The sequence below is a fragment of the Salvia miltiorrhiza genome, chromosome 5, assembly GCF_028751815.1.
Source record: "Salvia miltiorrhiza cultivar Shanhuang (shh) chromosome 5, IMPLAD_Smil_shh, whole genome shotgun sequence".
NCBI classification, from domain to species: domain Eukaryota; kingdom Viridiplantae; phylum Streptophyta; class Magnoliopsida; order Lamiales; family Lamiaceae; genus Salvia; species Salvia miltiorrhiza.
The window spans coordinates 45,702,423-45,716,990 of NC_080391.1; the positions used below are offsets into that span (position 1 = coordinate 45,702,423).

Here is a 14,568-nt window from a genome sequence, read left to right on the forward strand (position 1 = left end):
ACTAGATTGCAAGGTTCAAGTGTTACGAGGCAATAATATTGTTCTCGTCATGTAGTGGAACCATCACAGGATGGAAAAGGCTACAAAAGAGATGAATGAAACGAATGACTAGTATCACAAGCTAGAATACCAGGTATGCAAATTTCGGGACGAAATTTATTTTAAGGGGGGTAGTATGTAATGCCCCGCTCTTTTAAATATATATTAGATTAAACATGTGCATTAGTTATAAAATTCTTTTAATTATTTATTGTGACTATTTTATTCAGATAATATTATTTCAGCAAAAGTCTGTATAAGAGATACAGAGCTGCGATTTAATATTCAATCATGAATCAAACCAATAATTAAATTATTGGTTTAGCTACACGTTTGAGACCTTGCAGAATAGAGTGTGTGCAACAGCTGCTGCCTGCAAGAACAACTCCCATCAGCTACAATTGAATGTAGCAAGTTCTAGAAAAAAGGTTGGCTAGATTAACCAACAAATGGGGCATTAAACGTAAATTGAAGGCCACTTCATGAGAAAAAAGGAGAATGCAAACACTAATAAAATATGTTCCACTTTGTTTTCTGGAATGGTATTTTCATATATGGTCATGCTAGGAGCATATCCCCCTCCCAATTCAAAAACATATTCATGTTTGTCAAAAAGGGAAGGCAGCAATTGTCAAAAAGAGGCAGCTCAAATTTCCACTTATGCTGCCACCTACCACAGCTCCATTGCCTATAAATTGAGCCCCTCGCAGCAGCATTAGAATCACCCAAAAACCCCAAAACCCCAGAACAACACCAAAGCAGAAAATACTCCTTTCTGTTTGAAAGAGCTCAAGTGAGCTCCCTTCGCCGGGCTGTTTCTTCGCCGACCGGCCACTAGGCTCTGAACCGAGAACGTGTACTCGTTCCTCCATCTTCAGGCTACCAAACCCAACAATCGAAAGGCCGAAGCCTTCTCTATATTTTCCTGACCAAAGGCCGCAATATCCTTCGGCGGCCAACGTCGAATTCCCGACTTAGCCACCGGCCAACTTACGGCCTTCGTTTCTCACTATCCTTACGACGAAAAAAGGATCGAGAAACCACCGTTGTGTAGCCTGATCTACCTCGCACGAGGAAAACTAAGTCGTAGACCTTCGCGGCTAAACACCATCGCGGAACGACGACCGGAAAACCCCCGACGAACAACTTCCATTAGTGCTCACTTGGACAAGGGTAAGTTGACGCCCTTATTTCGATGCATTCCCGTTTCTATTATATTATGGGAAATTTCTGGGGTATATATGGGAGTGTGGTAAATATTTTTACAAAGTTTCATGTTATTTGAACTTCGTTTACCACCCTTTTAAAATTTGAGAAGTCTACTGCCCGTATCTGTTGAAACTGTCGTGAGGCAGATGATTAGGTTAATTATTTCAGTAACCATATGTTGATATTTAGCTCTCAAATTTTTATTGTATGAAGATATATGTGTTAGCTATCTTCATATAAAATTTGAGGTTATTCCGGTAACGTTTGTTTTTTTTTCAAAAATCTGGACTTTCAGTTGGCAGAAACTGCCGAATCTGGTAGGCGATGGGAAAATCGCTATATCTCTTAAACTACTTGGAGTTTTTCAACATACTTTTTTTTCAATTAAACTAGACTCAAAGAGGTTTCTATTGATATAAAATTCGACTCCATACGAGTTCGGAGTAAAAGCAGTTTATTAGTTGAAGTTGAATCTATACAGTTTTGTTGAGATGGAAATAATTCAAAATAATTCCTATTAAGGATTTTAAAGTTTTATTGTTGATAAAATATCACTTTTAGATTATAAATGAGCTATTGATGTGTATATATATATATTGGTGATTGGCATTATTAAATGGGGAAAAGGAAAACGTTTTATGTTTATAGAATTATTCTTTATTTATAATAGATAAATAAATGAATAATATAAAATGGAATTTCCTACATCCTCAAAGGTACATGAAATATTTTGATAAAGGAAGAACGATTGCATATGAGTTAGATATAGTCGTTAAAGGAAATATGGGTAGTTAGAGAAATGAGTGAATAGTGATTCACTGCATTTGTTGTTATCTTTTCTATTATTCACTCGAACACATGTTTTCGTGTTATCAAAGGTTCAAATAAACAAAAGCGTCTGAGTAACCTATCGCGCTAAGGAAAGAGAATCATTGTCTTAAGTAGCAAAACACTGCAATCAGGTGGGCATTACTTTTACTATACGTATATAGAGATCCCCTGCGTGTCGTAGGCCTCTTATACGAATGAATGCATGAGATAATTTAACTGTTAATTTCAGTTTTATATATCTATCAAAAGAGTTTAATTTTGAGCAAGTTATTTCATGACAAAATCTTTGAGTTAAAGTTATTTCAAGTATTGTCTTGCCATAAAATGTTTAAATTTTAGTATGATATCTATCTGCTTTGGCTTTGCCAATGATGCAATCGAATTCGGGTCCTGAGCAGTTGATAGCTATCCTGCCAGGGCTAGTGTACACCAGTGACCGTGAGTCATCTAGCGGGTTGGCCGGTCAAGTGACCGTGAGAGGTGGCCACCTCTCCGGCACACAGTTCCAGATATGATAGATTACAAGAGAACTTAGACTGCAGTCGAACTTTAAGAATCACAAATGAACTTAGTAAGCTTGGGCCTTTTTAGCGAAAAACTCCCTTGTTGTACTGTTTATGATGGCATGACAATTTACAGTTTTGAAGCATGTATTTTTATACCTAGGCATACGTGCCCACTGAGTGCTTTTGTACTCAGCCCTGCATATGTTTTCTAAATGTGCAGGTTGAGCTGATGTGATGATGGTGCTGCAATGAGCGGAGTCTCCAGAGTTGTTAATAAATAGTTAACCTGTCTAGAATATGTCTTCATACATATGTCTAGCTACTTTCCGCTGCAAGATGTTGTTGATGTTATAGTATGTTATGTCATACTTTGAGTCTTAAGAGAATGGTTTCATATGATGTATAACTTGATTAATGCTATTAATTAAGTTTTATGCTGTCTTTCATAGACTATTTTCAATTGAGTATTCATGAATAAAAATGACGAGTTTTATTAAGATGAGTAAGTGTTACGGCTATAAGACGTGAGACAAAGTTTCGAGATAGGAGACAAAGTTTTCTTGAAGGTTTCACCCTCAAAGGGGATGAATAGATTTGGAGTTAAAGGACAGCTTAGACCCAGAGTTATAAGTCCTTACGAGATATTGCAAAAGATAGGTCTAATAGCGTATAGGTTGGCTTTGCCACCTAACTTTGGAAATGTGCATAACGTGTTTCACGTGTCACAATTGAGAGGATATATATATATATATTTTTTTCAACCCAAATTATGTGGTTTACTAAGAAGAAGTGATCTTAGAACCAGACTTGAGTTATGAAGAGAGACCTCAGATGATGCTAAATCATAAAATTCGGCAATTGAGTAATAAGTCGATTGCATTGGATAAGGTCCAATGGAGATATGATAGTTAGAAAAAAATGGAAAGAGAGCTTAAGGATAAGGTGTGAGAGAAGTACCCGAAACATTTGCAGGAGGTACAAATTTCGGGACGAAATTTATTTTAAGGGGGAAGGTATGTAATACCCGGGCTTTTAATGACGTGTTTAATTGCTTAAATTTGAGTAATTAGGGTATAGATCCCTTGTTTGATTACTTTGTACATAGATGATGAGTTATGAAGTTTTTTTTTTTTTCTTTTTTTTTTAAAAAAAAAAAAGAGATGTTGAGATGTTCTTTTGATGATGTTTGGATGATGTGAGATTTTATATCCGAAATTGAGTTTGAGTATTCGAATAATTCGAGATAATTATTTGAATGAGAACGGTGAACTCGGAAGTGAGATCTGAGTCCGTTAAGACGTTTTTGAAAATTTTAACTTTTTGACGATGAATAGTAAAATACTGCTATTTCGTCTTTTTGTTGACTTTCAAAATTTTACGTGCACGTCGTCGAGAAATATTCTTAGTTTTTCGATACGAGTCCAATAATGAAAGTTTTTATTTTTGGACGACGAGTGAATAGTGAACCGAATTTTCTCGATAAACGAACCGAGCTCGTTTATCAGAATTTCGAGAACGAGCTTGCGTTTTCTATATTTATATAGAATTACGAGTGCAATGAAAGTGAGTAGAGGTTGAGAAGGCGAGTAACAAAGAGTATGGGTAGTTAGTCGTTAAAAAACGAGACAAAACGGGATATTTAACGACTAAGTGGGATAATATCCTAAAAGATCTAACCTACCCTACCATGACTACCCCACCCAACCGCCCACTATCCCTCTATCTCACTTAACTCACGCTGCACACACAGCCCACATGACTAAGATCTTAGTGTTTGTCAATTAAGATTTTTGACCTCGAGTAGAGTGTCATCCCAATGTATAGACTCTCAATATGTAGTTGCCACAATAAGATTTTTCTTCTATCACGATAAGCATAATATGATTAGAATGAGTTCGTTTGTCACTAGTTCTCGAGACTATAGACATGGTGTTCTCACGATTAGAAAGATGCGATAACAATCAAGCTATGTAGCCACACTGATAATGAAAGTCTAGTATCCCAAACTAGAATACCAAATATGCAATTCCGAGGACGGAATTTTTATAAGGAGGGAGGAATGTAACACCCCGTTTCCTCGTAGCTACATTTAGAGTATTTTTGAACTTAGATTTAAGAAGATTCACGCCGGATTGAGAAAAAGAATTTATTTTAATTCCAACAAATGATTTGCAAAATCCTTTTTGTAAATGTTAGTCATTTAAATTCTTATGCATTTCATATTTATTTAAATTGTATATTAAACATTTAGCATCTACACGAGCTATTTATTTAAGCAAACACTGATCGATTATTACAGTTTTCATAGTACAACCCGAAAGTTTTTTTTATTTTATTTTATTACTCCCACCTACTCCCACACCCACCTACTCCCACCTACTCCCACAGCCACCTACTCCTACACAACCATACTGTTAGTACAATTATAGTGAACACCTACCAACTCCATGTTTCCATCCCATCCAAGTTTTGCCCACCTATATTCATCTCCTCACAATACAACAAACACATACACAATAACACATCTTGACAACTTCCTCAATGCTCAATCGATGCTGCCATCTAAAAGATACACCAACTCAAAGCCCTTCCTCAAACTAGTAGAACACTCGGGCATAACATCAAGAAAAAGCTCAGCCTTTCCTATCAAGGTTTTTCTTCAATTCATAGCAGTAAAAACACACATATACAGCTTTATGTTTGTTCATATGTCCATCTATAACTGAGTTTGCATAACAATAAAGACAAGGAGATGTAAATGTTTCCTTTCGTTCATTCACAGAGAAACACATATGCATACATTCATTTATATATATATATATATATATATATATATATATATACTCATATATGTGTTTAAGCAAACATATCAAATGTTTTACAATGATGAAAATCGAAAATGAATAAAAAGAAGAAGAAAAATAGAGTCTTGGAGCTTTGTCTTGCTTTGATTTAGAACCTTGATGTGGTTGTTGGCTGTATGAGTCGAGAGGAGGGATGCGGTCGGCGGCGGTGGTCCTCCTGCTGCTGTCGGCCGGAGTTTTGAGGGAGAGGCTGTCACGACCGGACTTAACTAAGGATAGGTAAGCCGGGAAACCGTGACTAGGGAAGGGAAATTAGGAGAGGGGACAGAAAGGGGTGATAAATAATTATAAATGAATTAAATTAAGATTTAGACATCATATGAGAATAAGTCACACATATATATAGATAATAACGAGTAATCGGTCATGAGTATCCGATTTAAGTGTTTATACAATAACTTGATTTGACAATCCAACATAATAGGATAAACTGCATCATAACTGAGTGTTCGCAGCGGAAATGAGAACGTGATACATGTATGAAGACATGTATCGCCAAGAGTTTATTTAGTAAATATGACAAAGCTCCGCACGACACCTCATCATCACTCATCACTGCTCAACCTGCACATTTAGAAATACATGCAGGGCTGAGTACAAAGTACTCAGTAGACATATGCCGAAAATCATATACATACTTAATAACTGTAAATTGTCATGCCATTTCAATAGTATAACCAGGGATTTTTACTTATAAAGGCCCAGGCATACTAAATTCGTTTGTGATTCTAAAGTTCGTCTGATCAGACTAAGTTCTTTTGTAATCTATCATATCTGAATCTGTGTGCCGGAGAGGTGGCCACCTCTCACGATCACTTGACCGGCCAACCCGCTAGATGACTCACGGTCACTGGTGTACACTAGCCAAGGCAGGATAGCTATCAACTGCTCAAGACCCGAATTCGATTACATGATAACTGGCAAAGCCATATCAGATAGATATCATACTGAAATTGAAACATTTTATGGCAAGACAATACTTGAAATAACTTCAATTCAAAGATTTTGTCATGAAATAACTTGCTTGAACGTAACATTTAAACTCATTTGATATATATGAAAGTAATGCCTACCTGATTGCAGTGTTTTGCTACTTAAGACAATGATTCTCTTTCCTTAGCGCGATAGGTTACTCAGGCGCTTTTGTTTATTTGAACCTTTGATAACACGAAACATGTGTTCGAGTGAATAATAGAAAAGATAACAACAAATGCAGTGAATCACTATTCACTCATTTCTCTAACTACCCATATTTTCTTAAACGACTGTATCTAACTCATATACAATCGTTCTTCTTTTATCGAAATACTTCATGTACCTTTGAGGATGTAGGAAAGCCCATTTTATATTATTCCTTTATTTATCCATTATAAATAAAGAATAATTTATAAAATATTTTCCTTTTCCCCATTTAATAATGCCAATCAATATATATATATTGCTACTATTAAAAGAACTAATAAGTCATTAATAAATTCTAAACATTAATTCCTGATGAAAATTTCATTGTGAGATTTTAGGAACATTTGTAAAAATATTTTAAAATAATAAAAGGAGTTAACTATAAAAAGAAATTTTCGAGAAGATCTAATAATTTTAATATTTTAACCATTTAATTAATAAATCTTTAATATTTCATTTATCAACTATTCCATCTAATATAATTTTACCAACAAGTTCTCATGAAATCTTTCTCAAAATATTTATATATCTCAATAGCTCATTTATAAACTAAAAGTGATATTTTATCAACAATAAAACTTTAAAATCCTTAATAGGAATTATTTTGAATCATTTCCATCTCAACAAAACTGTATATATCCAACTTCAACTAATAAACTGCTTTTACTCCGAACTCGTATGGAGTCTAATTTTATATCAATAGAAACCTCTTTGAGTCTAGTTTAATTAAAAAAAAAATATGTTGAAAAACTCCAAGTAGTTTAAGAGATATAGCGATTTTCCCATCGCCTACCAGATTCGGCAGTTTCTGCCAACTGAAAGTCCAGATTTTTGAAAAATAGCAAACGTTACCTGAATGAGCTCAAATTTTATATGTAGATAGCTAACACATATATCTTCATAGAATAAAAATTTGAGAGCTAAATATCAACATATGGTTACTGAAATAATTAACCTAATCATCTGCCTCACGACAGTTTTAGCAGATACGGGCAGTAGACTTCTCGAATTTTAAAAGGGTAGTAAACGAAGTTCAAATGATATGAAACTTTGTACGAATATTTACCACACTCCCATCTATACCCCAGAAATTTCTCATAATATAATAGAAACGGGAATGCATCGAAATAAGGGCGTCAACTTACCCTTGTCCAAGTGAGTACTAATGGAAGTTGTTCGCCGGGGTTTTTTTTCTGGTCGTCGTTCCGCGATGGGGTTTAGCCGCGAAGGTCTACGACTTAGTTTTCCTCGTGCGAGATAGATCAGGCTACACAACGATGGTTTCTCGATCCTTTTTCGTCGTAAGGATAGTGAGAAACGAAGGCCGTAAGTTGGCCGGTGGCTAAGTCGGGAATTCGACGTTGGCCTCCGAAGGATATTGTGGCCTTTGGTCGGGAAAATATAGAGAAGGTTTCGGCCTTTCGATTGTTGGGTTTGGTAGCCTAAAGATGGAGGAACGAGTACACGTTCTCGGTTCAGAGCCTAGTGGCCGGTCGACGAAGAAATGGCCCGGCGAAGGGAGCTCACTTGAGCTCTTGCAAGTAAAAAAAAAATCTCCTAAACTCTCTCTTGCCTCACACCTCTTGCTGCACTTCTTCCTTCTGCAGAACTCTCCTCAATTTATAGAGGAGTTTCTGCAGACAACAGAATCAAAATGGTGGAAATTTTGGTACCGGGAGTTGCAACTTTTGAAGATTTGATCGTTGAAATTTGCATCCTTTGACAATTGTGATCTTGCCGTGAAATTTCTTTCTCGGCGTGCTGAAGCTTTTGAAAATTGTGGATATTGGCGTGATTTTCTTCTCCTACAGGAAACTTTGGGGTGTGATGGAGTTCAGATATGCTACAGGAAGAAATCTGCAATCTTTAGAAAAACTTCTGCAGTAATGGTGGATTGGAGGGGAAGGTGGAATAGTATAGGGAATAGTGTAGGGAATAGTGTAGGAAATAGTGTAGGAATTGATGTGTTGGATGAAAAATCGAGACATACGTGTAGTGCCGTGATCTAGTTTCTCCTAGTTCCTGTAATAATTCTCCAATTCTCGTTTAATAAATACTCCTCGTATTTATAAATTAAATCCTCAATCTTGAGATTTAATACGTGAAAGTCGGAATTAATTCGCGACTTAATACCTTAACACATATAACGCGAAATAATAAAATTATTATGCATATGATCTCAAGTTATAATTCTAGCAATTTGATTTAAATAACACGATTTATAAAATCGGTTATAAATCTAAATTTTCTAATAATATTGATTAAATCAATAAACTGGTAAAACAAAGTCTCAAACGTATAGTTAAACCAATAAATTTAATTATTGGTTTCCTTCATGACTGAATATTAAATCGCAGCTCTGTATCTCTTATACAGACTTTTGCTGAAATAATATTATCTGAACAAAATAATCACCATAAATAATTAAAAGAATTTTATAACTAATGCACATATTTAATCTAATATGTATTTAAAAGAGCGGGGCATCACAGAGGCGGCGGTAGCTTGCTGCTGCAGTCGCCGGAAATGGGCCAAGAGAAAGAGGGGCCGAGGGAGGCGGCGGCGTTTTCGTCGTCGCCGAGGAGGAGAGGAGTGTACAGTGAAAGGGTCTGAGCGGACGGTGGAGCAGCAGCTTATCGCTGCTACTCGCCGGAGTCGGAGAAGAAAGAGCGGCTTTCGCTGCTGCTAGTTGGCGGAAGAGCAGTCGAGAGAGAGATATCCGACTGAAGGTGGGCGGTGGTGACCGAGGTTTGAGAGAGAGCTGAGGGAGAATCAGCGGCGGCCTCGTCGTCGCTGCCCTGAGTCGCCGGAAAACAGAGATGAGGCGGTGGTGGTTGCTTCTTGCTGCCACTTCGACCGGTGACCTCGAGTGAGAGAAGATGGTGACTGATGGCAGCGCCCGTCGCCGGTGTTTCAAGGAAAAGGCGGTTGGTTCGCTGCTTCGCCGGAGAAGAGAGGGAGCCGGGCGGAGCCTTGGGAGAGAGAGAGAGTGAGATTTGCAGTTGTGTCGTGTGTGTAAGTGTGTGTGCGGCTGATGGGGGAGAAGAAGGGAGGGAGGTTTGGGTTAGGCTAGGTTTGGGTTGTTGGGCTTGAGAGTTGGGTTTGGGTGTTGGGCTTGGTTGTGGGCCGATTTTCTTTGTTAATTTTCAGTTGGGCCTTTATTTTATTAAAACAGATGGGCCTTATTTAAATACCATATGGGTCAGTTTTATTTTTTTTAAACTTTGGGCTGCCTTGATTAATTAAATTAATTGGGCTGCCCTATTTTATTAATTGAACTATTAATTAGTTTAATTAATTATTTTCAAAGACTTGTTTTCATAATAATATTAAATTATTATTATGTGCATATTTTAAATAATTACTTATTATATGTTGAGCATGACATGAAATTGCATTATATTTTGCAATAAAAATATTTATGATTTAATTGGTTTTATTATTATAATTCCAATTATTAAAGAAAGATGAGTAAGAATATTGTTGGTGTTCTTAACTCAAGAGAAATGTTTTCAATTATTTATTCATTAAATTTTGAAAACCCGGCTAAGTGAATCATAGAATGTTAAGCACTACACCATGACTTAAGATTAGCTTCACGAGACCTATTAAGAATAGAATTTCTTGTAGGCTTTGTGACCAGGGGGATTAGCGCTGCTTTCCCAAAACAGGTTATGTGATTATGATCTTCAGGCTTTGCCTAATCAGGTGGGTTACTTTCATATATATCAAATGAGTTTAATGTTATGTTTGAACAGTAATTTCATTGCAAAATCTTTGAACTGAAAATTATTTCAACTGTTGTCTTGCCATAAATGTTTCAATGTTTGGTATGATATCTATCTGATGTGGCTTTGCCAGTTATTATGAAATCGAATTCGGGTCCTGAGCAGTTGATAGCTATCCTGCCAGGGCTAGTGTACACCAGTGACCGTGAGTCATCTAGCGGGTTGGCCGGTCAAGTGTCCGTGAGAGGTGGCCACCTCTCCGGCACAAAGTTCCAGATATGATAGATTACAAGAGAACTTAGTCTGCAGACGAACTTTAAGAATCACAAATGAATTTAGTAAGCTTGGGCCTTTTTAGCGAAAAACTCCCTTGCTGTACTGTTTATGATGGCATGACAATTTACAGTTTTGAAGCATGTATTTTTATACCTAGGCATACGTGCCCACTGAGTGCTTTTGTACTCAGCCCTACATATGTTTTCTAAATGTGCAGGTTGAGCTGATGTGATGATAGTGCTGCAATGAGCAGAGTCTCCAGGGTTGTTAATAAATAGTTAACCTGTCTAGAATATGTCTTCATACATATGTCTAGCTACATTCCGCTGCAAGATGTTGTTGATGTTATAGTATGTTATGTCATACTTTGAGTCTTAAGAGAATGGTTTCATATGATGTATAACTTAATTAATGATATTAATTAAGTTTTATGTTGTCTTTCATAGACTGTTTAAAAGAGTATTAATGAGTAAATACGACGAGTTTTCTTAGGTTGAGTAAGATTTACGGTTCCAAATGATGCCCCTTTCTTCCCCTTATTCTTTAATCCCATCCCTAGTCGTAGATCACTCGGCTTAACTATCCTTAGTTAAGGCGGGCTGTGACAGAGTGGTATCAGAGCGAAGGAAAGCTCTGAATTAGAAGTCTTGAGTTTAGTCTAGAATGAGTCACTAGACTAATAGTTATTAACAACCGTGAGCTCAGCGCACCATCACACCAGGCTCAACGAGGTATGTAAAATTTCAAAGTTTATTTGACGTTAAATTTTGAAGAGCATGATGTTGAAGTTATATGATGAGTTATGATGTTACACTTTGAAGGTGCATAGTTTGAGTTTGAGGATGACAACATGATTAATAATGAGTTATTATGTTGTAAGAGCATATGTTGACGTTACATGATGAATTATGAGAGCGTTTATATCATATGATGTTATATGATTGAGGATGCATAATTATGAGTTATGATGTGATGTATTTGAGATGTTTTGTGATGAGAATTGTTTGAACAGTTGTGATAAGTCACGATGATTTAGATGAAGGAACTAATGTCATTGTTAAGAGAGATTTTCTACTAAGTAGAAGGATGAAATGAGAACTTAGAGCTAAAGCTTGAGAGAATTAGCAATTGCTTTAAGTACTTGTTTGTATGAGTTATGAGTTTGAGTTATGAGCTTGAGTATAATAGCATGATTAATGATGAGTTATTAACATGCTGCAATGAGATATTGTACGATATGTTTGAGATGTTTTATGACGCGAGTTTTGCTCACGCAACCTTAATGGTACTTGAGGAGGTATCATGAGCCATAGTCTTTGGAGATGGCTTTGAGAGAGAATTGTTGAGTTGTCTTACTGAGTCACGATGATTTAGATTAAGAGATCTAATATCATTGTTTAGAGAGATTCCCAACTGAGTAAAGATGGGAAGAGATGAAAATTTAGATGTTTTGAGCTTGAGTTTTAAGATAACAGTACTACTTAGTAGGAGTTTTGCTAAGTTATGTTTTGTTTATTTCTGTTGCTGGAGCCAAGTAGAGTTAGTTCCTAGAGGCACCTTTAAGTTCTCCTTATAGGTTGGCCAGGACTGTTGGCACTGCACGAAAGTGGACTGTTGTGAGATCGAACTCAGGGAAGATCGGATACGAGGACGAGGCGTACAGTATGTGGTACAGAGATACCCTAGCAGATTTTCAAACACATGTTCATAGACTATGAAAGGATGAAAGCCTTATGGTTGTTACTGGACTGGATGGCATCGTGCACCTAGTCCCCGTGCTACCAGATTACAGATGCCCAGATTTATTACAGATGCCCAGATTTTCTATGCGGATCTACTGACCGGATGCCTGTTTTCTACCAGGGACTCTAGAAGAGTGTAGTAGATATCGAGTCGATCCTTGAGTATCAGTTACCAAAGATGATAAATGATAAACGATAATGAGGATGAGAAGTAGCCGAGGAGGGCTAGAGTTGATGAGGATGAGAAGAGAAGTCGATGTAGACTAGAGCTAAGGATGATCTTGAGAGTATGAGCGGTACACCCTCGTTTTTGATTAGTTTCAATTACATTGCGATGTATATAACTTACTTAGGAGATACTGGTACTTGAGCTTTTGACATTGTAATGACCCGACTTTTAATTGATGATTAAATTCTTCTAATGACTGATTTAAGGATTTATTATGATAATTAGGGTTCGGCATCCATTAATAAAATACAGACTTATATGAATTTGATGATTTATATACGTGATGAGTTATTTTATTTTTGTTTCCAGTAGACGATGCACTCAAAATATATTTTGAGTCCATTAATTTATTAATGAGGATTTAACCTTGAAGTGTTAAAAATGAATTTTTATTAATTACTAAAGTTGATCCATGTGGTTAGTTAATTTATTAAATTGACAAACCCAAATGGATTTTATACTTCAAATAAAAATTAGTCTTGTATGTGTCAATGTATTTAAATGAGTTTGGAACCATATAATTAATGTATTAATCTCTTGGATATTTTAATGATTAAATTTGAATAAATCCTAAGCATGCTGAAGAATTTACTACGCATGCTGAAGAAATTCTTCAGTCATACAATGCATGCTGAAAAAGAATTCCATGTTCATACCAACATTTCCACGATCCTCATTCTTCTTTAAAGCCAACCCCACGCCTTCACCATCTTCACCATTTTCAACAACTGCAGCCCATTTTCAAACAGCAAGATTCATGGTAATAGTGCTGATGTTTACTACTATCATTTTCAATATTTCTTCACAGCACATATCTAACTTATGATGTATACCAGATTTCGCAGAAATACAAATCAAATTCCAATATTGAAGGTTTTACATCCTTCATTCTATGCCTACTTCACGGTTTCAACCCACACACACAATTGCTTAGTAATTCTTATATGCGTGTATACTTTTTCTTTGAAACCTATTACAGATATACATGCAAGGATACAATGATTTGCTTAAATTACAGACTTTTAAAGAAAATACAAAGAGTATACAGTTTAGTAATTGAATTTGTGCTAATTTCTCTATGTCTTTTTGAACTGAATAAGAGCTTGAACCCCTGTTTTATGTGTGAGTGATGGGATCAGAGGGAGCAGGCAGCCGCGGTGGCTCATCGCCGGCGATGGAGCGGCGGCGGTGAACTTGCCGTTGCCTCCGATCTACCACGAATCAAAGGGGAAGAAGAGAGGGTTTTTAGCTTAAAGTTTAAAAAGGAAAGAAGGGGAAAATGATAGAAGATAGGGTTTACCTGGTTGTCGGCGGTCGACGGCTCCTGGCCGTGAGCCCACCGGCGAGGACGACGGAGGCAGCGGCGGCGGCGCACCGTTTTAGACGGCGGCGTGCGTCCTGTTTCCAGCAGATATGAGAGAGAGGGCTGCGAGATAGAGAGAGGCACGGCACGGCGGCTCTGCCACTGCTGCCGGGCCGAGAACGGCCGGGAAAAGATGGCAACCGGCGAGAGCCGTGTTCTGCCATGGCGGAGGCGGAGGCGTACAGCAGTTCCGGCGAGAGAGAATAGAGATAGAGAGTGAGACCGAGGGAGTAAGAAGGGAGGGGAGGAGGCGACGGCGAGGCGGCGCGCCGGAGGCGGCGCCGCCCTTAGCCGAACAAAGAGAGAGAGCAGAGAGAGTCGGGAGAGAGAGCCGAGAGATAGAGAGAGAGAGGCGCATGCTTTGTGTTGTGTGTGTTTGAATGTGTTGTGTGTGTTTATTTTAGGGTTAGAGCAAGAAAATGGGCTTCGGGCCTTGTTGGGAATTTTAATTAAGATGGGCTTGGGATGAACTTGGGCTTTTATTTAACTGTTGGGCCGAGACTTGGGCCGTTTTTAATAAGTGTTTGGGCCCTTATTTAATTAATTGATGGGCTTAGATTTAAATGTTTGGGCTGCACTATCTGTTGGGCTCGGCCCTT

At 37.3% G+C, this 14,568-nt stretch overlaps 2 long non-coding RNA genes across 2 annotated transcripts; both read left to right on the top strand.

Moving 5' to 3' along the window:
• The first annotated feature begins 779 nt into the window (after positions 1-779).
• Positions 780-3,038, top strand: LOC131024527 (uncharacterized). Its single transcript, XR_009101891.1, has 2 exons — positions 780-1,212; positions 2,806-3,038. It is a non-coding gene; the product is annotated as an uncharacterized LOC131024527 (long non-coding RNA).
• A 1,247-nt stretch (positions 3,039-4,285) lies between these two features.
• Positions 4,286-11,109, top strand: LOC131024528 (uncharacterized). The gene is made up of 3 exons (XR_009101892.1): positions 4,286-5,236; positions 10,262-10,339; positions 10,853-11,109. It is a non-coding gene; the product is annotated as an uncharacterized LOC131024528 (long non-coding RNA).
• Positions 11,110-14,568: the final 3,459 nt, after the last annotated feature.